This window comes from Choloepus didactylus, chromosome 2 (genome assembly GCF_015220235.1).
Source record: "Choloepus didactylus isolate mChoDid1 chromosome 2, mChoDid1.pri, whole genome shotgun sequence".
Classification (NCBI taxonomy): Eukaryota; Metazoa; Chordata; class Mammalia; order Pilosa; family Megalonychidae; genus Choloepus; species Choloepus didactylus.
The window spans coordinates 125,935,234-125,960,834 of record NC_051308.1 but is presented as its reverse complement, the minus strand read 5'-3'; the positions used below and the strand labels follow the sequence as shown (position 1 = coordinate 125,960,834).

Genomic DNA, 25,601 nt, shown 5'->3' with positions numbered 1-25,601 from the left:
CAGATCACCATGGTTAGGTTCATGTGTCAACTTGGCCAGGTAATGGCACCCAGGTGTCTGGTCAAGCAAGCACTGGCCTAACCATTACTACAAGGACATTTGTGGCTGCTTGATAAACCAGAAGTCTGGTTTATTAAATCATCAGTCAATTGGCTGCAACTGTGACTGATGACGTCAATGAAGGGCGTGTCTTCCACAATGAGAGTATGCAATCAGCAGGATTTAATCCAATCAGTTGAAGACTTTTAAGCAAGACAGATGGAGGAGGACCTTCACTTCTTCTTCAGCTGACCAGCGAAGCATTCCTGAGGAGTTCATTGAAGTTGCCAGTTGGTTGCCTGAGGAGTTCATCAAACACCTTCATTGGAGTTGACAGTCTGCTGCCTGCCCTACGGAATTTGGACTCGTGCCTACCCACAGTTGCATGAGACACTTTTATAAATCTTCTATTTATAGATATCTCTTGTTGATTCTGTTTCCCTGGAGAACACTAACTAATACAACCACCATCAATAGAATACAAATTATGTGAATATCTTTATTGCATAGCAACATAGTGATTTCACTGAAATGAATACGTGAAAAATAAAATTGTGGAATAAATAGGTAATAACTTACGAATTATATTTTTATTTTATTAGTCTCCCAGACATCACTGATCCTTCAACAGAACAAGACATACATGCACGAGAATAATTTAATTCAGTCACCTTTGATATTTTGCTGAATTTCAGTCATATAAAAACTATAGCTTCAGAGTATTTTTTTTTAATTTTCTTGATTTGAAGTTATGCTCATTAAAGAAGGAGCATAGCATATATTTTATTGAGCAGTTTATTAGCTTGACTTATACCTTCAAATATTTAGACCTATGGTCCTTTGGCCTGCAACTGTCCTTTTGCCAGGTGGCACATGTGAGGGACAGGCCTGCTCTTATCCCTTTGACCTCAGGCCTTGGTCCAGTGCCTGAAAGGGGACTGTGCAGGCGCTGGGGCTGGGACGGAGGGAGGGGTGGGGTGGAGAGAGGTGGGACGGTCCAAGGTGCCGACGGGCCCTGGGAGAAATGATTAAGTAGGAAAAATTCATTATTTCCTCACTGATGGCTTCCCAATCCCAACTTAGATTCCAGGTTCCTTATGCCCTACCCCAGTCAGTCTTCAAATTCAACCACAAAGCACAACCTGACCTGTCTTCCACTTATTCAATTAGTAAGCATTTATTCATCACCTCCTATGTTTCAGGCACTGGGCTGGGCAGTGGGATATAAAATGGTTCCTGCTCTTAAGGCGCTTATCTGGAGAGGCAAAGAGACTTTAACAATCCCAACTTCTTCTATCACCTTCCTTTTTTCCTACTTGTTCTCTACTCATGAGCTATATATAGGACAGAAATGCTTACTTAGGGGGTCATTGTATTTATTAATTAAGCTCCATTTTCACTTTTTCAGAATCTTGCTTTCTGCTGTCCAAAGCAACAATTAATCTGATGAAGTAATTAGTGAGTGCTGTCAGAGCAATTCATTTAAACAGGCATTTATTGAGCCCCCATTACCTGACAGACAAGGACCTATCCTCGGAGGACCCAATGATGTAGAATAAAATAGTGCCTGGCCTTTAGGAGCTCACCCACCAGTAGAGAAGGCAAACAGGTGACTAGTGGACTCTCTTATGCTGAGCAAGGGCCAAGCAAAGGCTTTATACAAAGTGTAATGACAGCCCTAGAGAAGGGGGAACACTTTTCCTGGCAGCTTCAGGTGAACCTTCACTATGAGGTACTACTTAAGCTTGGTCATTCGGGATACATAAAACCCCAGAACCCACCCAGGGGGAAATGGGGTGGGAGGGGGTGGGGGAGACAAGCAGAGAAATCAACACTGACAGATGCACAATTGAAAGAGACATGGGTCTAAGGCAGGGAACCCATACATGGCCCAAGGTAGGTGCTCTATGGATTCTAATTTCCTTCAATGGTACCCTGGTAGTGACGGTGCCTGTCTGTTCATGATAGAACTTAGATTGTTCCTAGAGTCATAACCCCTTAGACCAGAAGAGCGATTGTTCCAAGAATTTCTGGCCCTAGAAGCTGGAGCTGTGCCTTCCAGCAACCCTCAATATGTAAAGCAGCTGCCATCCCTGCAAACAGAGAGGGCCACAGCGGGGAAGGGCAAGAGGTGAAGCTGAGGACACCCTGGCTAATCAGTTAATTAGCAGTATTGATCGGCTGCCTACCCTCCTAGGGTGCTTGTGGAGATCAGAAGAGATGCGGAATGTGGGAGGAGGGAGGGCTCCTTATTCCTAGAGATGCCAAGGAATTAGAAAACATCAGTCTTGTCAAGGAACTCACACCCTTGTTTGAGGAGAAAAAATATGCCTTGTGAAATGCATGAGAAGTGATGGCAGAAACTTGGAAACTTTGCAAGCAAAGTATCAGCAGGTCAACTACACAGAGAGAAACCCCAAGGGCTAGAGGGTTGTGGAATGAGGGGAGTGATATGCATGGGGTGGGAGTAATCGGGACCCACCTTGTAGAGAAGCTGCATGTAGAAGTCACTGTGTTCTGGGTAAGCAACATACCAGGGCAAGTTAGCAAGGCATGTGGGGAGGACAGCAGCAGATGTGTCCAGAGCAGCAGTGGGGCAGGCAATGGGTAAAAAAGCTGAAGAAGTGAGATTACAGCTGTGAGAAGGCTTAAATGGTAGCCTGAGGCGCTTTCCATAGAAAGGTTGGGCTAGATCCTTTCAAAGGAGGACTCCAATCCTGAGACCTTCCTTGCAGGCAGAACCCCACTCTTTTGTGTGCCCACCCCTCCTGGGAAGGACCCAACCCCCAGCTCCAAGGATATACCCTGATTGCTTTAAATTAATCTCAGTAATGCCATTGCTCTTGGTTTAGGGAAGGTCAATGATGAGGTCCTGGCCAATGAGCCATGGAGATGATGTACTGGGAGGTTCTGGGAAGGGAAACACAAGGAAGAAACTGTCCATCTTCTCATGCAAGATGTTGCATCTGGATGTAAGACCTGGAACTGCTGCAACCTTCTTGCTCCCAGCCTGAGGATGAAGCCAATGCAGAGTGGGGCAGGAGGAGCTGGAGCGTGAGACCCTGCACTGGTGGGCCCCTCTCTCTCCTACCTCAGGATTTCTTGTTATGTGAGATGATAAATCTTCCTGTTGCTTGCACTGTTTCAAGGAATGTTTTCTCTTACTTGCAGTCAAGGACATCATCATAGCCATCTATGGTATCTATATATTTATAATTATCCAGGTCAACAGAGATGGGAACGGTATTATTCTGGAAAGGAAAGAGGAATCTATCAAAGAATCATGATGTATGCTGGCAACTACAAGTATTTCCGTGTTTATGCATGGAGGTCAGGGTGCCCTGTGGCAAGGGTTGGGACCAGTCGGGGGCCAGGTCTTAGAGGTGTTTATAAGCCCTTGGGATATCTGGGATTCACTGATGGGAAGGTTAAGTTACTCTGAATAAAAAGTGAGCAACTCATAGGACTACTGAAGGGGGAGTTATGGGGCTATTGCAAACAGGGCCTCAGCACTGTATAGAGATTTAGGTCAAGCTCTTTGGTAACAGACAGACTGAGGTTTGAATCATGGTTCCACCACATGCAAGCCATGTGATTTTGAGTGAACTTCCCTGAGCCTCAGTTTTCTGGGGGATAATACGCCCTATTCCCTAGGGTGGTTGTGGAGCTGAAGTGCTCTCCCTCTGACAGCTCACACACCTCTCACTGCTCTCTGAACACTCACTGAGCAACTGCAAGGGGCCACTCGCTGGGCCAGGGCTGGGTACACCGTTGAAAAGAGCTGTGTCTGCCATCAAAGCGCTCATGACCAGCGAGGAGGCCAGCTCACGAGAAGCAAAATGTCAGTGTAATGTTTGAAGTGCTAAGTGGAGAAAGACTCAGGCCGCAAAAAAGGGTTTTTTAAAAAATATATAATGAACAAAAAGACTGATGATTGCAAAAGCTCAGCAAATTGATGACTCAGTTGAGGAGCAAGGAGTCCTTCCCAATTCTCCCTGTTCTCCACAACTCACCCCACACCAATTCTTTCTGTACCCTGAGACCTAGAGCTGCCACATTCCCTCAGCTCCTCCGTGGGATCAGCTGGAGGAAACCAGCATCCCTGGGCGTCCCTGATCCCAGGCTTCTTCCAGGGCCTCTTTATTGGCCCACACATTACGATAGTTACCAGGGACAGTTTCCCAGCCTGCCTCTGAGGAAGTCCTGGCATCTCTCCCAGGGTCTTTGGCCTCCTGTCTCCATGGCGGTGCTGACCTCAAATTTCAGGAAAGCTTTCCTACAGAGCAACCTTATGCCCTGCTAAGAGCAACAACAAGCCCATGCCTAAGCAACCTTCATCTAAAACATTTTTTTCTTGGGTGGAAACTGGGCCAGGATTAATTCTCTCTGCTTAGCCCCAAACTGTAACCTTTTGTAAAGGATTCTAGAGGCCTCTTTGAATAGTCTTTATCCCAGCACTCTGCAGTTATATGGCACCATTCATCAGACAAGTCTACAGGTTTGCCACACTGGCCAGTCATTGAAATTAGTTCATTATTCTGATACTCCAGCTTCAAAGTGACCCTCTTTAGGAACTCCCAAGAGTCCCTTTCCCCAGCATTCAAAGCCATTCCCCACCCCCACTTTGGAAAGCACAAGAGGGCGATATTAAACACTGAAGCAATTAAAAATTTTTTATAGTCATCTAATATGCATACAGAAAAGTTCACACATCATAAGAACACAGCTTGATAAACTGTCACAATATGACTACCCATGTAACTACCACCCAGTCAAGAAATAGAACATTGTTAACCCCCTAAAAGCCTCCCTTAATGCCTTTCCCTATCATCATCCTCAAAGGTAACCTTTATCCTGATTTCAAGCACCATGAAAGTTTTTAACTTTGCATAAATAGAATCAAATAGTGTGTATTCTTCTGTGTCTGGCTTCTTCTGCCCAATATCATATTTATGAGATTCACCCACATTGTCATTTGTAGCTATGGTTTCTTCATTTTCATTAATGTGTAATATTCCATTATATGACCCTACCACAATGTACTTATCTAGGCTACTATTCAAGGGCGTTTAGTTTGTTTTCACTAAGGGATTTTTAGGATAATGCTGTTGTGAACATTCTTGAACATTTTAGTGTACATGTGCATGCACTTTATTTTAGTAATTTTTATTAAATAATAAATAATTAGTTCATTAAGTAATGGGCATTATCAAGGTGCATGTTACATACTTTTGGAGTACAAGAAAGCAGACATAGCTCATAAAGAGTCACATGTAATTCATAGAGATGTGGTCAGTTCTTTCCTTTGTTCTTGGGAGAGGTCATTCCACTTGGGGACCGGCTCTTGGGCTTCAATAGCAGTTTTGACTTTGTTCTGCTTGAAACCACTGCCCCCCCCAACCCCAATTTCTCTCCAGAGTTCAGGGACCCTGTGGGCATAGCCATCTCTGCACCCCCGTTTATGCATTTGTTTGTTCATCTATTCATTGTAAAAATATGTATAGAATGCTAAGTGCCAGGCACTATGTTAGGCCCTGAAGACACAATGTCTCTGTCCTCAAGTAGCTAGCAGGAGTGATGAGTCAATTGGAAATTTTAACAGAATGTGACAGAGACTATAACAGAGAAGTGGCTATAGGACTACCCTCAAGGGCTCCCTAACCTAGTACTGGGGTTCATGGGACTTCCTGTGAGGAAGCGACATCTAAGATGAGACTTGAATGGCAAGTGGGAGTCAGCCAGAGGAAGGGAGAGGAAGGGAGGAGAAGGGAAAGAGATGAAGGTGTTGAAGGGGTTGCTAGAGTATGCTAGGCATGGAAAGAGTTCTGCAGAAACCTAGATAAGAGGGAGAGTGAGGAAAGACCCCATCCAGGAGCTGCAATTAATTCACTGTGCCTGGAGTTAGAGAACAAGTGGTAACAGTGGGAAGAGAAGAGAATGGAGAGATGGGTAAGAGCCTGATTAAGAAGAAGGACCTGAGAACCTTATTGGCAAGTTTAGATTCTACCCTAAGAGCCCTGGAAAGGCACTAAAGGTCTTAAGTGGAGAGGAATTAAAATCGCATTTGTCCTTTGGAAAGCGCTCCCTGGCTGCTATATGGAGAATGATTTGGAAGAGGGCAAGACTGCAGGCAGGGAGGTGAGTTGAGAGCCTGTTGTAGAAGTAGTCATGGCTGAGACCAGAAAAGGGGCAATGTGGGTGGAAGGAAGGACAGATGGCAATAGGGTTGAGAGCAGGGGGTCATGAGGCCAACTTTTTGCCAACTTGTCAACTCTCTTTGTTGTGCTTTTCTGTGGACTGCTAATTAATTAAATGACCTTAAAAGCCTCCTAGCCCCAACCCTAAAAGTCTTTTATTTAAACCAGTCACCCAGAAATTAAGCCTCCCACTGGTACTTAATTCCCTCAAGGAAAGATTAGAAGAAACTGGTTACCACACTTTGAAAAGTTGCTCATAAAATTCAGCAGGAGACTGCAATCCTCAGAGACTTCTATTTTTACCAAAAACACACACAGAGAAGTGGAGAATTTTCAAATGAATTAGACATGAGATTGATCTTTTTATACGAAAGACAAGAGAAAACCATCAATGGTGCTAAGTTGGAACCCCACCCCTTCACTCCAGCTTCCCTGAGTGGTCTCATCTTGATGGCTTAAGTCAGGCCTGAGCTCTAGCCCTGAGCCAGGCACAGACCATGGAGGGGGCTGGTGGCCAGAAACACCCTGTCATTTCATTAAGACAATGAAGAGAGTGGCAACCACCAGCCAGGGCCTGCTTCCATTCACAAAGGAGCTGGCCAAAATGGTACCCCCAGTCCCACCAGAACAGTAGAAACAATTTATACTGCAAGTAACAACTGGTGTCAAGGAGGCTTGAAACAGGAGATGCTCAGGCAGGATTGCTGTGTTCTTTGCAGGCCACCCAGCTGGTGGGGTGGACTTCTGAAGTCAGCAATGATTTCAAACCCATCCTGTTCTGAGTTCATCGAGCTGTGGTCTTCCTCAACAGTCTTTTGTCACTTACCTAACACACTTATCTTTGGCTGGAGTCAACCAAGGACTCTCTGTGTTTCCTATGAGATTTGCATAAGCTAGATCTGTGGTTGTTAGATGTGCTCGTGGAACACCAAGGGTTCCAAGAAGGACACTCAAGAGCCACTGAGCAAGCAGTATTCTGAACCTCTACACACTTCAACCAAAGAAGCTCCACTTTTTTTAAAAATTTTTGTTTTGAAATAACTTCAAACAGTAAATTTTTTAAAATGCAAAAAACTCCAAACAGATACCCAAATTTACCAACCATTAGTATTTTGCTGCAGTCTATCATTCTATCTTTGTATCTATGTATCTATCTATCTATGATCAATCATCTGTCTATATCTATTTATCTACCTATCATCTATCCATCTCTTTTCTATTGTCTATTTTCTAAACCTTTGAGAGAAGGTCCCATATGTCATTCTCCTCTAACACTTAACATTTCCATGCACATTCTAAGAACAAAGACACTCACTTATGTAACCACACTAAGTACTACTATCAAGTTCAAGAAATTTAACACTGATATAAAACATACATTCCAAGTTCTAATTTTTTTTAATTGTCCCAGTTAATTCCAAGACAAGCTCCACTTTTGAATTGAACTTGAGACAACACAGCAATTCTTTAGTAAAATCTTGTCAGCCAGACTTTTTTCTGTCTTTTTGGCCATAGCTGGTGATTAAAAATTACTTTGTGTAAGTTTGCCAGGTAGGAGAAGACCCTTTGAAAAGCTTTGTGAAAAAATAAATAGGGGATTGTGGGAAGATAGTGGAGTAAGAAGCTCCAAGAATCAGTCCCTCCATCAAAAATAGCTATTGAACTGGCAGGAACTGTCCGAATCAACTATTTTAAAACCCCAGAGTTGAGTGGAACACTGTGTAGCATCCAAGGAAGAGCTGGAGGAAGAGGATGGTAAATTATGGTAAATGCTGGTGAATTTCACCCTCCCTACAGCAGCTACCACCCCCTCCCCAGCTTCATGGCAGGCACCAGTGGGGACTGCACTCTGGGCTCCTGGTGCAGCTTGCCGGTACCAGGGTGGAATTTAAAGACCCAGTCCTTCAGATTCTGGGTGTGGATTACTATTACCGCAGACTATTTGAATTCAGTTGATTACTGCTTTTGATCAATTACTTCAGATCACTGGGGGCCAGCTCTGAGGGCAGCCATTGTTCCAACCCCCCTCAGGAAAAAGCAGCAGAGGAATCTTAAAGACAGCACCCTTCCTCAAAACCATGGTAAACAGTTAAAACTCTGCAGTAATTGCTCTCCCCTCTACATGGGACCTGACTCCCAGGGGTGTAAATCTTGCTGGCAATGCAGAATATGACTCCCAGGAATGAATCTAGACCTGGCATCATGGGATTGAGAACATCTTCTTGACCAAAAGGGAGAGGCGAAATGAAACAAAATAAAGCTTCAGTGGCTGAGAGATTACAAATGGAGTCGAGAGGTCACTCTGGTGGACATTCTTATGCACTATATAGATAACGCTTTTTAGGTTTTAACATATTGGAAGAGCTAGAAGTAAGTACCCAAAACTACCAAACTCCAACCCAGTAGCCTTGACTATTGAAGACGATTGTATAACAATGTAGATTACAAAGGGTGACAGTGTGATTGTGAAAACCCCACGGATCACACTCCCTTTGGCCAGTGTATGGATGGATGGGTGGAAAAATGGGGACAAAAACTAGGTGAAAAATAGGCTGGGACAGGGGTATGATTTGGGTGTTCTTTTTTTACTTTTATTTTTCATTCTTATTCTGATTCTTTCTGGTGTAAGGACAATGTTCAAGGATGGATTGGAATGATAAATGCACAACTATATGATGGTGCTGTGAACACTTGATTGTGTACCATGGATGATTGTATGATATGTGAATATATCTCAATAAAACTGAATTTTAAAAAAAATGCAGTAATAAGCAAGTGTCAAATCAAGAAAACACAGCTTCAAAAGCCATAGGAGAAACACCTCATGTCCTTTCTGGCTCTTCCCCCACCATCTACCCAACACGGTGTGGAGACAGACTGCACTCCCATTGTGGTCCCTTGGCCATGTTCCAGAGAGAACAGAGGAACCTCTATGTGCATGCTGGGGTGCACGTATGTCAGTGCCAATCTATGGAGGGTAAGTCTAAAGACTGAACCAGGCAAGTTGGCTTGGGCTCACTCGCCCAGAATTTGTTCTGAAGAAGCAGCTTACAGACAGCTAAACTGGGTTAAGGTGGCCTGGGGCAAAGGACTATCTGCCTTGAGTCACACAATGGAGCACCCAGGAAGGGTGAAGATCTGTTTTAGGGAGAGTAAAAGGGGCTTTGAATTCCTGTGTACTATAAACAGGGAAGTCCCTAGGGCCACAAGCAAACACAAGCCTAGAAAAAGAAGCAGGCTCCATGCAGACTCAGATCAGACAGAGAGGATCCTGTACTTTGCATTCACCTTCCACTGATCTTTATAGGAGGGCTGAGCTCTAAAGGAGACAAATAGCCAAAGCAGAACCAATTTGTAAAGACTGTGAAACGCTATTTTTGCTTTGGTTTGTCTGCTTTGGTTAGTTCCGGGCACTCTAGAAAAGCTCTGTCATATCGCTAGCTGAATACAAACTTGAGGAACAGAGAGATCAGGAACTAAATCCCAGAGTCAACACTTTGATACATTAAAATGTACAATCTGCCAGAAAAGATTACAAGACAAACAAAGAAACAGGAAATGATGGCCCATCCAAAAGAATAAGATAAAATCCAGAAACCATCAATGAAAAGGAACAGATTTTGAACATACTAGAAGACATTTAAAAAATTGATCCTTGATTATGCTCAAGGGGATAAAGGAAAACATGGAGAAAGAACTAAAGGATATGAGGAAAACAATGAATGAACAATGTAGGAATCTCTTTGAGATTTTCAATAAGAACCAAACAGAAACACTGGAGTTGAAGACCACAACAACAAATGGAAATTTTCCTAGAGGGTTTCAACAGCAGGTTAGAAATAGCAGAAGAAAGAATCGGTGATCTCAAAGACAAGACAATTTAACTTATTCAGGTTGAGGACCAGAAAGGGAAAGGAAGAGCAAGCTAAAACAAAAGCGAGCTGCAGGAAGGAAATAACACAAAAACATTTGTGGTCAAATGCATGCCCAGGAGTGAATGCTGTCTGTGGACCAAGACTTCTGGCTTAGACACACTGAGGGAATGGAGCCAGAGTGCTGAAGAAAGAGTGCTGGAGAAGAGAGGCGTTTTGAAAGTTAGGGCATCAGGGTTTGAAGAGGGGATGGCCCGATCCAGGGGGTGGTTTGAGACACAGAAACTAGGAAAAGAGGAAAAGTTGCAGACTGCAGAGTGATAAGGAACCAAGCCAAGGCAAGCACAGCCCCTCTGTGGAGGCAGAGTCTGGGAAGAGGGATCTAAGAGGACTGGCACCACGCCTCAGAGCGCAGAAGTCTGGAGAAGCTTCTGCACCTGGCGTGGTCCTAGTTGGGGGAGCGGACAGCAGAGTCGACTGCTTCTGGATGGGACAGGGTGGCCTGGGCAAGGAATAGCTTGAGTGTTCTCCAACATCAAGGGCCTAGGCCCTCACTTATTTTCTGGGCCAGGGTTGTTGTCTGATCCAAAGGAGGGGGAGACAATCCCAGAAAATTAAGCACAGTAAATGTCCTTGAGCCAGATTCAGGTCTATTGAGAAAATAAAGAAATGTAGCATTTCTGTCCACCCAAATGACTAGCACAGTGGTTCTCAAAGCATAAGGTATAGACCCCTGAGGCTCCCTGAGACCGTGTTAGGAGGTCCTTGAGGTCAAAACTATTTTCATGATAATACTAAAATGTTATTTACCTTTTTTACTGTGTTGACATTTTCGCTGATTGTGGAAACAACGTTGAGTGAAACTGCTGGCCCCAAACTGTACTAGTCGTTGCTGTATTCACTGCCACACATGTGCCATAATAAAACTGCCAGTTTTTGATGAAGCAGTAGAAATTATTAATTGCATTAATGTTGAACTTCAAGTACATGTAAAATAATTTGTGTGATAAATTGGGAAGTATACATAAAACATTCTGCTGCACACCAAAGTATGACGGTTGCCTTGAAGAAAATCACCTGTTTGATGGTTTGAGTTGTGAGTTGAACTAGCCCCCTCTCCCTCTTTTTTTAATGGAACAACATTTATACTTAAATGAATCACTGACAGATGAAATATGTTTATTCAGATTTGGGTATTTGGCAGAAGTTTTCTTCAAAATGAATAAAGTGAGCCTGTCACATCAAAGAAAACAACTGACAGTATTTGTTGTCAATGGTAAAAGTTGAGCTTTCAAGCAAAATTTAAGAATTTTTTGAAAACTTTGCATCTACCGCTGTGAACTTGACAGTTTCCCAATACTTAAAAGACTTTTATGATGAGATTGATGGTAAAATTAATGAAAGATTTTTTTTATGTCATGTAATGAAATGTGTCAACAGAAGATATGTAAAACTCATTGAAGTAAGATTTTCCAAATTACTAATGTGTGATGTTCTAAAATCAAGCATGTATAAAAGATCCACTCAAAGTGCAAGATAGACCAAACCATTTTAATGTTACAGATTATGAAAAGCTCATTAATATTGTATTTTTAATTCAATTATATTAAGATATATTCACACACCATATAATCATCCAAAGTGTACAGTTGTTCACAGTACCATCATATAGTTGTGCATTCATTACCACAATCTATTTTTTGAACATTTTCCTTGTACCAAAAAAAGTGAAAATAAGAATAAAAAATAAAAGTGAAAAGGAACAGCCAAATCATCCCCCCCACCCTATTTTTCATTTACTTTTTGTCCCCATTTTTCTACTCATCCATCCATACAATGGATAAAGGGAGTGTGATCCACAAGGCTTTCACAACCACACTGCCACCCTTTGTAAGCTACATTGCTATACAATCATCTTCAAGACTCAAGGCTACTGGGTTGCAGTTTGATAATTTCAGGTATTTACTTCTAGTTATTCCAATGCATTAAAACCTAAAAAGGGTTATCTATATAGCACATAAGAACGCCCACCAGATTGACCTCTCAACTCCGTTTGGAATCTCTCAGCCACTGAAACTTGATTTCATTTCATTTCACATCCCCTTTTTGGTCAAGAAGATGTTCTCGATCCCACGATGTTGGATCCAGATTCATCCATGGGAGTCATGTCCTGCATTGCCAGGGAGATTTATACCCCTGGGAGTCAGATCCATGTAAGGGGGAGGGAAGTGAGTTCATCTCCCGAGTTGACTTAGCTAGAGGGAGAGGGCCACAGTTGAGCAACAAAGAGGTACTCAGGAGGAGACTCTTAGGCAAAATTATAAGCAGGTTTAGCCTCTCCTTTGCAGTGACCAGCTTCATAAGGGCAAGTCCTGTGATAGAGGGCTCGGCACATCAAACCGCCAGTCCTCAGTGTTTGTGAGAATATCAGCAACAATCCAGGTAAGGAAACCCAACACTTCTGCATTTTCCCCCAGCTCCTCAGGGTGGCCCTGCATATATATTTTTATTCTCTGTCCAAATTACTTTGGGATGTGTTGCTATTTCACACCAACCTATGCAAACCTACCAGGTCTCACTTCATATTAAAAGTTCCATGTAATTATGGTATTTGAACAAACTGTATGAGTTAAATTGTTTAGGAAATATAGATCTTGCACCAACTAAACATCTCTTCCCTTGGTCTCACATGGAATTTGAAGTTTTAAAACACAGTCAATATTGTCCTTTACCCTTTGGCCCGATTTGCCCTAGTCCTAACCACATCTGCTTCATTCTTATCTCTAGTTGAAGTCTGGACCCTTTTTCAGCTTTTTTAACAGTTACTTTATGTGCTAATCCTAACATTCATATCTGCTGAGCTCTAGCTCTGAGTTTCAGGTGTCACATAGATACCCAAAGTTCCAGGGATTGATCAGGTCATACACAAAGGGATCAGCAACTCAGAATGTGGAGATGGCCATTACAATTCAGGAATAGATGTGACCGCTGTAAGAGCTTACAATCTAGGGACCTTTACAATAAGACTTCCCCTGATAAGCTATGCTCTAAGATTCAATTCTGAGTTTACACATTGTAGTTAGTCCATACCGGTGAGGCATTATAGTGTTTGCCTTTGTTTCTGGCGTACTTCACTCAAAATGCTGTCTACAGGATCCATTCACCTCATTTCTTGCAGCTGCTCAATATAATCCATTATATGCACATGCAACAGTTCACCATTCTGTTCCTCAGTTGATGTACCCTTAGCCACCTCCACCCATTGCAAATCATACATACTGTCTCCATAAATACCAGTGTGCAAATGTCCATTCATGTCCCTGCTCTCAGATCCTCCAAATAAATGTCCCCTAAAGAGGTTGCAGAGCCTTATGGCCCCCACAAACTTAGCTTCCTGTGGAACCACCTCACTGTCCTCCAGAAAGGCTATACCATTCTGCCTCCTAACCAACAGTAAATACGTACATCCCTCTCTCCATGTTTTCTCCAGCACTTTTATCCCTGTTTATATTTTTCCATATAATTTTATAGAGTTATATTCACATACCATATAATTTATCCACAGTGTACAATCAGCTGTTCATGGTGTCATCAGACAGTTGTTCATTTATCACCACAGTCAGCACTTGAACATACTGATTACTGCAAAAATAAAAAGTTTTTTTTAACAAATAATAAAAAAGATAATAAAAAGAAAATAAAATATCATACAATAGAATAGTAGGGTCAGACAACAACACCATTACCAAGAATCCCATATCCCTCCCTTATATCCCCCTCTCTTACACATTTAACTTTGTTATATTGCGTGTTACATATAATGTTACTGTTGACCATAGACTCTAGTTTGCTTTGATTATATTTTTTCCCCAATACCATCCCCTTTCTGACACTCTGCATGGCTGACATTCATTTGTTCTCCCACATGCAAGAACAGTTTTATATTTGTACATTGAGTCACAATCATTGACCACTCTAGTTTTGCTAAGTTAAACAGTCCCAGTCTTTATCTTCTATCTTTACCTCTGGTGTCATATATGCTCTTAGTCACAGACATCTTTGTTCAGTGTACTTACAATATTGTGCTACCATCACACAGTATTATGCTATTTCTGGATCTATACAATCAATCCTGCTGAACATTCTGTAGTCCTTCAGCATCAAATGCCCGATCTCTACCCTCTTTCTATCTCCTGGTAGCCTGTGTTATCAGCTTTTAACTCTCAAAGTTTGCTCATTAATGTTAGTTCATATTAGTGAGACCATACAGTATTTGTCCTTTTGTTTCTGACTAACTTTGCTCATCATAATGTCCTCAAGGTTCATCCACGTTATTATATGTTCCGTGTCTTTGTTCTGTCTTTCAGCTGCATAATATTCCATCATGTGTATGTACCACAGTTTGTTTATCCACTTGTCTGTTGATGGACATTTGGGCTGTTTCCATCTCTTGGCTATTGTGAATAATGCCATGATAAACATCGGTTTACAAATGTCTGTTCATGTCTTAACTTTCAGTTCCTCTGAGTATATACCTAGTAAATGAATAGCTGGATCATATGGCAAATCTATATTTAGCTTCTTGAGGAACTGCCACACTGTCTTCCAGAGTGGTTGCACCATTCTACGTTCCCACCAACAGTGAATAAGTGTGCGTCTTTCTCCACATCCTCTCCAGCACTTGTAATTTTCTGTTTTTCAGATGATGGCTATTCTGGGAGGTGTGAGATGGTATCTCATTGTGGTTTTGATTTGCATTACCCTAATAGCCAGTGAAGTTGAGCATTTTCTCATATGTTTTTGGGCCATTTGTATTTCCTCTTCAGAAAAGTGGCTCTCCATGTCTTTTGCCCATGTTTTATTGGGTTGTTTGTCTTTCTGTTGATGAGTTGTAGGATTGCTTTATATATTGGGGATATTAAACCCTTATCTGATATGTGGTTTTCAAATATTGTCTCCCATTGTTAGCTGCCTTTTTACCTTTCTGACAAAGTCCTTTTTTTTTTTTTTTTTTTTTTTTTTTTTTTTTTTTTAAATCATCATTTTATTGAGATATATTCACATACCACGCAGTCATACAAAACAAATTGTACTTTCGATTGTTTACAGTACCATTACATAGTTGTACATTCATCACCTAAATCAATCCCTGACACCTTCATTAGCACACACACAAAAATAACAAGAATAATAATTAGAGTGAAAAAGAGCAATTGAAGTAAAAAAGAACACTGGGTACCTTTCTGACAAAGTCCTTTGATGTACAAACTGTTTAATTTTGAGGACATCTCATTTGTCTGTTTGTTCTTTGATTGCTCACACTTTGGGTGTAAGGTTTAGGAAACTACCTCCTATCACAAGATCTTTCAGAAATTGCCCTACATTTTCTTCTAAGAGTCCTATGGTCTTAGTGCTAATGTATAGGTCTTTGATCCATTTTGAGTTAATTTTTGTGTAAAGTGTGAAATAGGGGTCCTCTTTCATTCTTTTGGAAATGGATATTCAATTCTCCAAACACCATTTATTGAAGAGGCTGCTGTGTCCCAGTTGCTTTGGCTTGACTGCCTTATCAAAGATCAATTTTCTGTAGATGCAAGAGTCTATTTCTGAACACTCAATTCAATTCCATTGGTCGGTATATTTAGCCTCATGCCAGAACCACACTGTTTTGAGAACTGTAGCTTTGTAATATGCTTCAAAGTTAGGTAGTGTGAGACCTCTCAGTTCATTCCTCTTTCTCAAGATATTTTTGGCTCTTCAGGGCACCTTGCTCTTCCAAATAAATTTGGTTATTGGTTTTTCTATTTCTGCAAAGTAAGTTGTTAAGATTTTAATTGGTATTGCATTTAATCTATATATCAGTTTAGGTAGAATTGACATCTTAATTATATTTAATCTTCCAATCCATGAACACAGTACGTTCTTCCATTTTTTTAGGTCCTGTTCGATTTCTTTTAGCAATTTCTTGTAGTTTTCTTTGTATAGGTCTTTTGTGGCCTTTGTTAAGTTTCTTACTAAATACTTGATTCTTTTGGTTGCTTTTGTAAATCAAATTTTTTTCTTGATTTCTTCCTCTTGTTGCACGTTACTTGTGTGTAAGAACAGTACAGATTTTTGCTTGTTGATCTTGTAGCCTGTCACTTTGCTGTATTCACTGATTAGTTCTAATAGCTTTGCTGTAGATTTTTCTGGATTTTCTACAGATAGAACAATGTCATCTGCAAAGAGTTAAAGTTTTACTTCTTCCTCTCCAATTTGGATGCCTTTTATTTCTTTTTCTTTCCTAATTGCTCTAGCTAGAACTTCTAGCACAATGTTGCACAACAATGGTGACAGTGAGCATCCCTGTCTTGTTCCTGATCTTAGAGGGAATTAACATGGCTTTAAATTCCACATTGCAACTGATCTCAAAGTAAATACCACATGTTGCATGGGTGTAGCATCAAAGAACATCCACAATTATCTGAAAAGGCTATTAAGGTACCTCCCTCTTTTCCAACTATACATGTACGGAGGCAAGATAGTCTATATATTTCAACCTAAACCACAGACCTCAACAGATTGAATGTATTAAGTCAGACGTTAAAGGGATTTGCAAAATGTAAAACACTGCCACTTTTCTTAATATTTTTTTTTGGAAACTGTCATTATTTTTTATGAAAATGTGCTATTTATATTAATGTTTACTGGATTTATTATTTTTAAAAATGAATTACTAGTTTTTAAAAGAGTCTCAATTTTTTGCCCCAATTGCAGTGACCCTGAACACCCCTTCTACTTGCTCAAGAAGAATCTAGGCCTTCTCAAGGGTCCCCTGAGGAAATTCTGGGAACACCCACAGGAGAACTTCAAATGGGACCACGGGCCAGGATTCCCAGCTGCAGTACCTACAAGGAGCTGTCAGCTATCTCTTGCTCTGGCTTCCACTGGCCCATTAAGCTGATCAAAGGAGCCTTCTGTGCCAGTTTGAAACTGCTATGGACCCCAGAAGAGCCATGATCCTTTAATCCAATCTTGTTGGGAGGGACCTTTTGATTGAGTGTTTCTATGGAGATGTGACCCACCCAACTGTGGGTGAGACCTCCGATTAAATTATTTCCATTCCAGGTGGGTGTTAACATCACTGGAGTCCTTTAAAGGGAGTTCTCCCAGAGAGCAGAGAAGGCAAAATGCCCAAGAGAAGCTGAGAGTGACATTTTGCAAAGAAGCTAAGATACATAATCCAGGCTTTGCCGCTGGGAGAAGCTAAGAGCGAACACAAAGCCAGGCAGTTGGAGTTGCTGGGAGATGCAGACAGAAGGACGTTTGGAGATGCTAAGTCCAGAATTTGCCCCAGAAAAAGCTAAGGGAGGACCCCCAGATGCTTAGAAAGAAACACCATGGGAGAACAAGCAAGGATGCACAGAGGCTGAAAGTGGCAAGCTAAGAGAGACAGAAGCTCAGAGACTTTTTGGAGAAAGTCATTTTGAAACCAGAACCCAGGAGCAAAGGACCAGCAGACACCAGCCATGTGCCTTCCCAGCTGACAGAGGTGTTCCAGACATCATTGGCTTTTCTTCAACGAAGGTATCCTCTTGTTGATGCCTTCGTTTGAACACTTCTATGACCTTAGAACTGTAACTTTGTAACCTAATAAATCCCCTTTATAAAAGCCAATCCATTTCTGGTATTTTGCAGAAAGGCAGACCAGCAAACAGGAACACCTGCCAACACTGCCATTGCTCCCCATGGTACTAAGTTCTGTGAGGAAGGAGGAGAATGGCCTCTTCCCTCTCCCAGGCCACTCTGTCACCTGGGTACTGAAGCATCCCAGCTTGCACCCAGAATCTCACTAATTCTCCTGTGAAAAGAATTCTTTTGGTTTCTGTTCCTTAATCCTCTAGGGATCAAACCCAGACCTAAGGGCTGGTGAACAACAACAGATGCACGAAACCCCTCCCTCCTACCTCTTCCAACTACAAAATATAAGCCCCAAAGTCTATGCATGGATGAAAATAGATGGAGAGGGATGGCCACACTTGAAATAACTGGGTCCTGGCTCAGTCAAAATTGCCCCCTGGTGCACATAAATGAAAAATGATCCTGTTAGATAATCTGAAGATGTCTGCCCTCTCCTGTGTTGTTTTAAATCTATTGCATGTGCTGTGCCAAAAAGAATAGACTCAGCAATGCTTCAGCCTGGGTGGTGGGGAGGGGAGAGTGGTGAGGAGAAGGTCAGAAAGGCTTTTTCTTATAAATACAAACATTTCACCTCTCCTGGAAAGCACCACCTGTTTGTTCTTTTCTTTCCTTTCACATGCTTGAAGGCATAGTTCATTGATTCAGGCTTTCCACTGAGCCCGCCTGCTTTCAATAGACTCTAAGGAAGAGCAGTTAACTCCTGCTTGGAGGCCCTCAGGACAACTGGGCATAAAAGCATAGCTCTGAGGCTCCTCTAGTGCAGGGAACAGTCCATTCTAGGTAAACAGTTCACTTCTTCCCTCAATCCAGTACCAAACTGAAGAAATAGCGTCAGTGGAATCTGCCATTACCTGGAGTCGGCACTTGGTTGTTGATCCAGTACAGCTATGGTTTGTCATATGGAAAGTTAATTTCAATAATGGGAAGTTTTAGGGAGCTAATTTTCCTGCCTCTGGATAATCTGGTCCTGCAGTCCCCAGGGGAGCCCCCCAGCTCTGTCCTTTCCAACCGAGCCGCCATGCACGAAGCGATCTTTGGCTGCCATTCAGGAGAAGACAGATGGCAGAGAATGGATTTTTTGGAGTTTCTTGATCAGAGTTCTCTCCTCTGTATCATAAAGCAAGCAAGCCATGGCTTTAAGATTCATCCCGGAGTGACAGGTGGTCACAGTCTCTGACTCAAATCCTACTTGGTTAGAAAAAGTCTGAATGTGATGGGATTTATGTCAGGGGCTGCATTTTAAATGGTCAGTTTTTATTTTCTGGAGCATACACAAGGAGGGAGGGCAGGCTTGGATTGTCATAGATGGTATTAAATTTTTAAAAAAGAGGCAGCCAAGAACAGTGATATCAGGTACGAGCCTGAAACTGGCCCTGGGCATGGGACAAGGCTGCCCCATCACACCACAGGGAGGTGACGAGAAGAGCTTTGGCATCAATTCCCACCCTGTCGTGTGCCAGGCACCCTCCTCGGTACTTCGCATATGATGGCTCATCCATTCCGTGCATCTCCGTTAGTACCCATTTTATTGAGGAGGAAATATTTTTCTTCTCAGACTCTGGAGGGCATGCCTGCTTGTGTGGTTTCAATTACCCTCCATGTGTTGGTGACTCACAATCGAGCTCTGTCATCCTTGTGACTCCCCAAAGCACTTATGGAACCGCTTCGTCTTCAAACTCCCCATGAACTCCCCATCTTCTCCAGCCCCCACCCCTGTGACAGTCCTTATCTCTATGAACAGCACTGCCAAGGCAGAAGTCAGGGAATCATCCTCAGATCCCTTTTCCCTTTCCCTATCATATCTCACAAACACCAAATCCAGTCACTTATACCTGTGAAACATCTCGTGGCTCCAACACACTCCCATCCCTGTTACTGTCACACAGGTTCAGACCACCTCACTACCACAGCTGCCTCCCAGTGGGCCACTCTCCAACCCACTCTGATGGCAGCCACAGAGGTGATTCTAATCTATTTGGTCCTGTTGCTCTCCAGCTTGAAACTGCAATGGCTCCCCATTGCCCTGAACCTGCCTTAGAAATCTGTTCATGATCTGCCTCCTGCTGCCTCTCCAGAGTCACCCTGCCACTCCAATCCTGGCACACTGCCCTCCAGCTAAACTTGACTACTTTAATTCCCAGAATGTGCTTTTTAGTTCTTTCTCCACACCCTTGAAGGCCGTTTCCTCCATAGATATTAACCCCACTTCATCCCACCCTCACCTCGGCTGCTGATTCCTTCTGGTTCTCTGATTTCTGCTGAGGTGCCACTTCCTCTAGGAAGCCCCCCAACCTCCCTCCTACATGTGCATATGCCACTCTGTTCTTACCCTTATCACAGTATTGCATTCACCCACTAGACTTTAAACTCCTTAAGGACAAGAACAATCTTGCTTGCCTTTGGGTCCTTAGCGCCAGGCACATCAGGCACAGAACAGGTGCTCAAAACACTTTTGTTGAGTGTACAAATAAATGAACAAATGAATGTGTAACCTGCCCAAAGTTGTTGAGCAAATACATGTTAGAGTTGGGATTTAATCCCAGTTCTGTTGGCCCTCAAAGCTTGTGGCCTTTCCTTTGCACCCTGATGATCTAAGTGTCATCATGTGGATTATTTAAAGCAAGGCTGGATGACCTCCGGAGCTAATACAGTATCATTGGGAACAAGCGCAGTGAACCCTTGAAAGTGCTTTCAATATGACATTTTGAAATCATCTTTGAGTATTCATCAACAGTCCACTTACTATTCTGGTCTAGACTACGGGTCTCTTCCAGCTCCATTTGCAAATTGCCTGAATTAGGCCTTCAAAGCACCTCTTTCTTTCTCCTCAGAGCATGCCTCAGCTATAGTGCAGTTTGCTTCATGGTATAGTCGCATGTAATATGCCCCAAAGAGCTGGAAAAAGACTGAGCCATTACTGTGCTTTCTTATTAAAGGAAATTAGTGTATTTCTTTCCTAAGATTGTGCCGACTTGTTATTGATGCAATGAGATCAACTAGTATTACAAAATTCAATCAGCCTGGAAACTCTCAGCAGAGGGCAAAGAAGAGCTGCCTGCTCAGCAGCAATCACTGTAAACACAAATCACAATACTTGCACTTTCATGAGCCACGGTTGGATTACATTAGCTACCTCTGCTTTATTTAGCTGAAGAATGGCATGTAGCTGGGGAATGCAGAGACTCAGAAAAAGGCCTGAAAACCCTCAGAAGTGGGCTGGATTAACCTTCTCCTGCAGGATCACTGTCTCCCACAGGGCAGGGGATGAGCACTTTACACCAAGGCTTCCCACGGGTCTCTGTGCACCTCAGCCAGGCCCTGCTCTAGCCAAGAGCCTCAGGTTATGATCCCATGAGATTCCATGAGTAATGGGAAGGGATCCCTCTGAGAAGGAGCTTTTCATTTGTCTTATGAATCCTCAACTGCGCAAATGAAAATACATTGAAATTGTCCTCTTTGAACCTGATTCCAAAATAATCTAGTCAAATGGGGGAGCTGTAGATGAAATAACATTGGCCCTAAATTGGCCATTATTGAATCTGTGTGACGGTCACATGGTGAAGGGCAAGGGAAGGGTTGTTCACTCTACTGTTCTGTTCTTCTGTTTTGTTTTGGGAATTTTCCATAATAAAAAGTTCTTTTCATGCTGCATTTGAGTATAATCTGGTACAAACTTTCTGAGGAATAATTTGGTATTATATATTCAAAAGCCTTTAAAATGTGAAAATCCTGTGACTCAGAAATTCTACTTCTAGGAATTTATCCTTACGGAAAACCATGAATGTGTGAAAAGATTTATCTACCAGGATGTTCATCCCCATCTTGTTTATAATAGGGGAAAAAGGAAACAACGTAAATGTTCAATGATGAGGACTGGTTACATAAATTAGGGTACATATTATGATGGACTATCGTGCTGTCATTCAAATAATGTTGAGTCTGGTGTCAATGAGGAGAAGCAAACGTTGTATGCATGTTGGTGGAAATAAATTAGGTAACTTCTTTGGAGGTCAAATTGTTAATATCCACCACCATTTAAAATATGCATATACTTTGACCCAGCAATTACATTTTAAATAATTTGTCCCATTGATAGACAAAAATGTTTATATTAGGATGATTGCAGCCTTCTTTACAGTAGAAAACATGGAAGCAATCTAAACAGTCAACAAACAAAGACTGGTTAAATAAATTATGGTACACCATAAAATGGAATACTTTGCAGGTATTATTTATATGTAATAATAATTATAGCTAATATTTTGAAAGCTTACTATGGGCCAGACACTATTATAAGTGCTTTTTTAATATGCTGATATGAAAACATCTCTGTATCAGCTAGCTGTTGCTGAACTGCTCCCAAAACTTTATGGCTTAAAAAAATAAACATGGTTTATTGTTCAGTTGACCTTACTCCTGACCTGTAGTCAACTGTGAGTGGGTAGGCTCGCTCACATGCTTGGTGTTCAGCTGATATAGTCTGGTTTAGAATTGACTTCACTGGCACAATTAACCTCCATATGGACTTTCATCTTACAGGCTAGCCTTGGCTTGTTCATGTGGCATTATTAGAATTGCAAAAGAGATTATGGAAGTATGCAAGGTTTCTTGAGGCTTAGAATCAGCACTGGCACAGCATCACTTTTTTTCCTCATTTTTTTTTATTGTAGAATATAATATATATGCATAAAAGTGATAATTTTCCAAGTGCAATTTAACAAGTAATTAGAGAGCAAATTTCAAAGAATATTATAGGTTACAATTCTGCAGTTTCAGTTATTTCCTTACTATGAAATACAGCATATATACAAAAAGGTAATATCTTTCAAAGTATGATTTAACAAGTAGATATATAGGAAATTTCCAGAGTTATTATGAGTTATAATACCATAGTTTCAGTCATTTCTTTACTGAGAAATATAGCATACATACAAAAAGGTATGGCTTTCAAATTACAATTTAACAAGTAGCTATAAAACAAATTTCAAAGGATGTTATGGGTTACAGTTCCACCATTTCAATCTTTCCTACTATCTGTTCTAATACCCTAGCACCTAATAAAAAATAAATTATGTAAATATTCAGAATTCATAATTCTTTGTTAAATTCCATCTTGTTTGTTGCTACCCCTTCCTCTAGTTTAATCACTTTTCTGATCTTCAGAATGTCTAGGCAGTGACCACCCTAACCTGTTCATGTTGAAAAGGGGTGTCAACTTTACAAGCAAAGGGGACGCATCTAGTTGATATTCTTGAAGAGGCTATTGCCTTTGGATTTGGGGACTTAGCTGGCATAGGAGCATTCTGAAGGATTTAAGTTTAACAGTCATCACCCCATCAATTACCATACCAAAAATATGGAACGCTTCATGAATATGTGTGTCATCTTTGTGCAGGGGCCATGCTAATCTTCTCTGTATCATTCCAATTTTAGTATATGTGCTGCCAAAGCACCACACCATCACTTTTACCACATTCTATGGGCCAAAGCAAGCCCAGATTCAAGGGGAAGGGAAATAATCAGTGTCTCTTGATGCAACGAGCTTCAAAGTCAAGTTGCAAGGAGCATGAAAACAGGGAGGGGAATAATTGGGACCACTTTTGTAATTAATCTATCACATTTCTACAGTACACAACAGTGTGTGTGGTATGCTCCTACTTCTCCAAAAAAAGAGAAAACATACAGACATTATCACACACACACACACACACATGGGTAAGTCGAAGATTTCTGTCAGGGGCACAAAATTACTATTCACTATAGTTAACCTGGTGAAAGGAAGTGGAGTATAAAATGAGAGGATGACTTTCCTTTTATTGAATACCCTTTTTTTTTTTATGAAAGCAAAAAGTTTATTCATATTTGAAACTACATATAACTACCACAAGGAAGACTTTTTCAATCCAGGGTGTAATCCAGTTAGAAAGGAACACGAAACATTTTTAATACATTAGAATCACCGCCACAAATTATTTTCATGACTTAATCAGTTTCAGAATCGCATACAATACAAAAAGAGAAAGGACAGGAGTCCCCATTACACGGTGAAATATACAGTACTGAATACTGAAATCTGAATGCATCACAATTAGTTGCCGCTTTTTTTTTGCATGAATTGGTAACAAGATGAAGAACATTCAAAATGTTTCTCAGTATTTACAACAGTTTTACCCATCTTGTGTTAAATTAAGACCCAATGTTTCCACTCTCAGTTTTTTAAAAGTTGCAAATGCAACCCTGGTTTTTCTTTTAAAAGATTACAATGTACATTACATTTTATGAAGGGAAACAAAGAGTTAATTACAAGATGCAAAAAAAAAAAAAAAAAAGAGAGAGAGACAAACTACAGAGTATTGTTCAGAGGTAGTAAGTGAGCACTCTAAGCTACAGACATGTTGAAATTCTATTGGTTTGTATGAGTTCACATGAGGTAATAAAGCTGTGTTTTGATTGGTGAGATGTATAAATACTCTTTTGCTACACTATATACAACACTCCATAGAGCAGGGCCTTTTGTAAATGCCCAGAGGATGTAGCAAACCTTGACAAGTCTGTGCAGCATCCAGCGCACACCATAAAACCCCGGACAGATCTCGGTTTCACCTCTATCAGCAGCAAGTATCATCATCTCTCAGAACAATCTGGATCCATAATTTCATTATTGAGCAGACTCTGGGCATTGGTGCTCTCAGAGAGAGAAAAGATGCTACCAGTCTCTGATCTAATTACAACAAGAGATCACAACACAAATGTGAGGAGGAAGATTCTTAAACACAACCATCATTAACAGAAATTGCCAAGCAGCTCTTTTATTCCAACTCCATTAGTGATATGAAAGAAAGACAAAGTCTGCCATGGAAAACACGCCAGAAGTTAAATTTAGGTGAGGTGAATCTTTGCATCTGCTTTAACAACTGAGGTTTAACTTTAGCATATATTATACTTTTTACCCTTAAGGCCACGTAATTGGCAACTGTGAAACCATTAATGTAAAATATTGATAATAAATTATGATAAAATAGCTACAGGACTGTCAACAATGTTAAATCTTGGCCTAATTGTATAAAGTGCTTTTTTTTTTTTTTTTAACATTGTGTGTTTTTAAGTATAAATACAAATGATTATGATTCCTTAAAAAACAGATTTACCAAGTTCTCTAATAAGACAAGGTTTTACAGTAAAGCTGTAGATGGTGGGCTACAAAAATGCTTTCCTTTTCCTCCTATTGCTCTGAATGCACTCAAGGCATGTCAGCTCAGGGAAAAGTGTTGCCAGAGATTACTTAGAAGTATCAGAGTGCACACTTCCTGGGCCTTCTGTAGGAGAAGTCACAGAAGATGGAGTTGTTGCATCCTGCCAGCCTCCATTAGTATTTAAATTATGTGGACTGTACAGTGAATCTCCTCCAAGTCTATCACTGTAACCTCCCGTCTGATTGATAACATGACGGAGGGTATCCACCTGTGATTGCACATTGGCTCCGACTTGGGACCCTTGGTAAGAATCCCCATTCAGACTCTGCATGTTCATGAACATGTCCCCAGAATTTGGGAGGTTAAAAGAACCAGAAGAACCAGAATTTGGTGTGGTGGGAGAATTGGTCTGGTTGTTCTGCGCTGCTGCAGCTACTGCGTGTGCGGCTGTCAGGGCTGTCTTTGCAGCATAGAGGCTGGCTTCCTCCTGAAACTTGCCAATATTCTTCTTGTACCTGATTCGTTTGTTGCCAAACCAGTTGGATACCTACAATTTGCAGGGGGGCATGGATGTGAAGGGGACGAGAAGTCAAAGGGCAAAAAAACAGTCAAATTTCCAA

The 25,601-nt window shown here is 41.4% G+C and overlaps 1 non-coding gene across 1 annotated transcript; it reads right to left on the bottom strand.

Moving 5' to 3' along the window:
- Window positions 1–23,138: 23,138 nt before the first annotated feature.
- LOC119528416 lies at window positions 23,139–23,241 on the bottom strand. The gene has a single exon (XR_005215714.1). It is a non-coding gene; the product is annotated as a U6 spliceosomal RNA (small nuclear RNA).
- Between the last annotated feature and the right edge of the window lie 2,360 nt (window positions 23,242–25,601).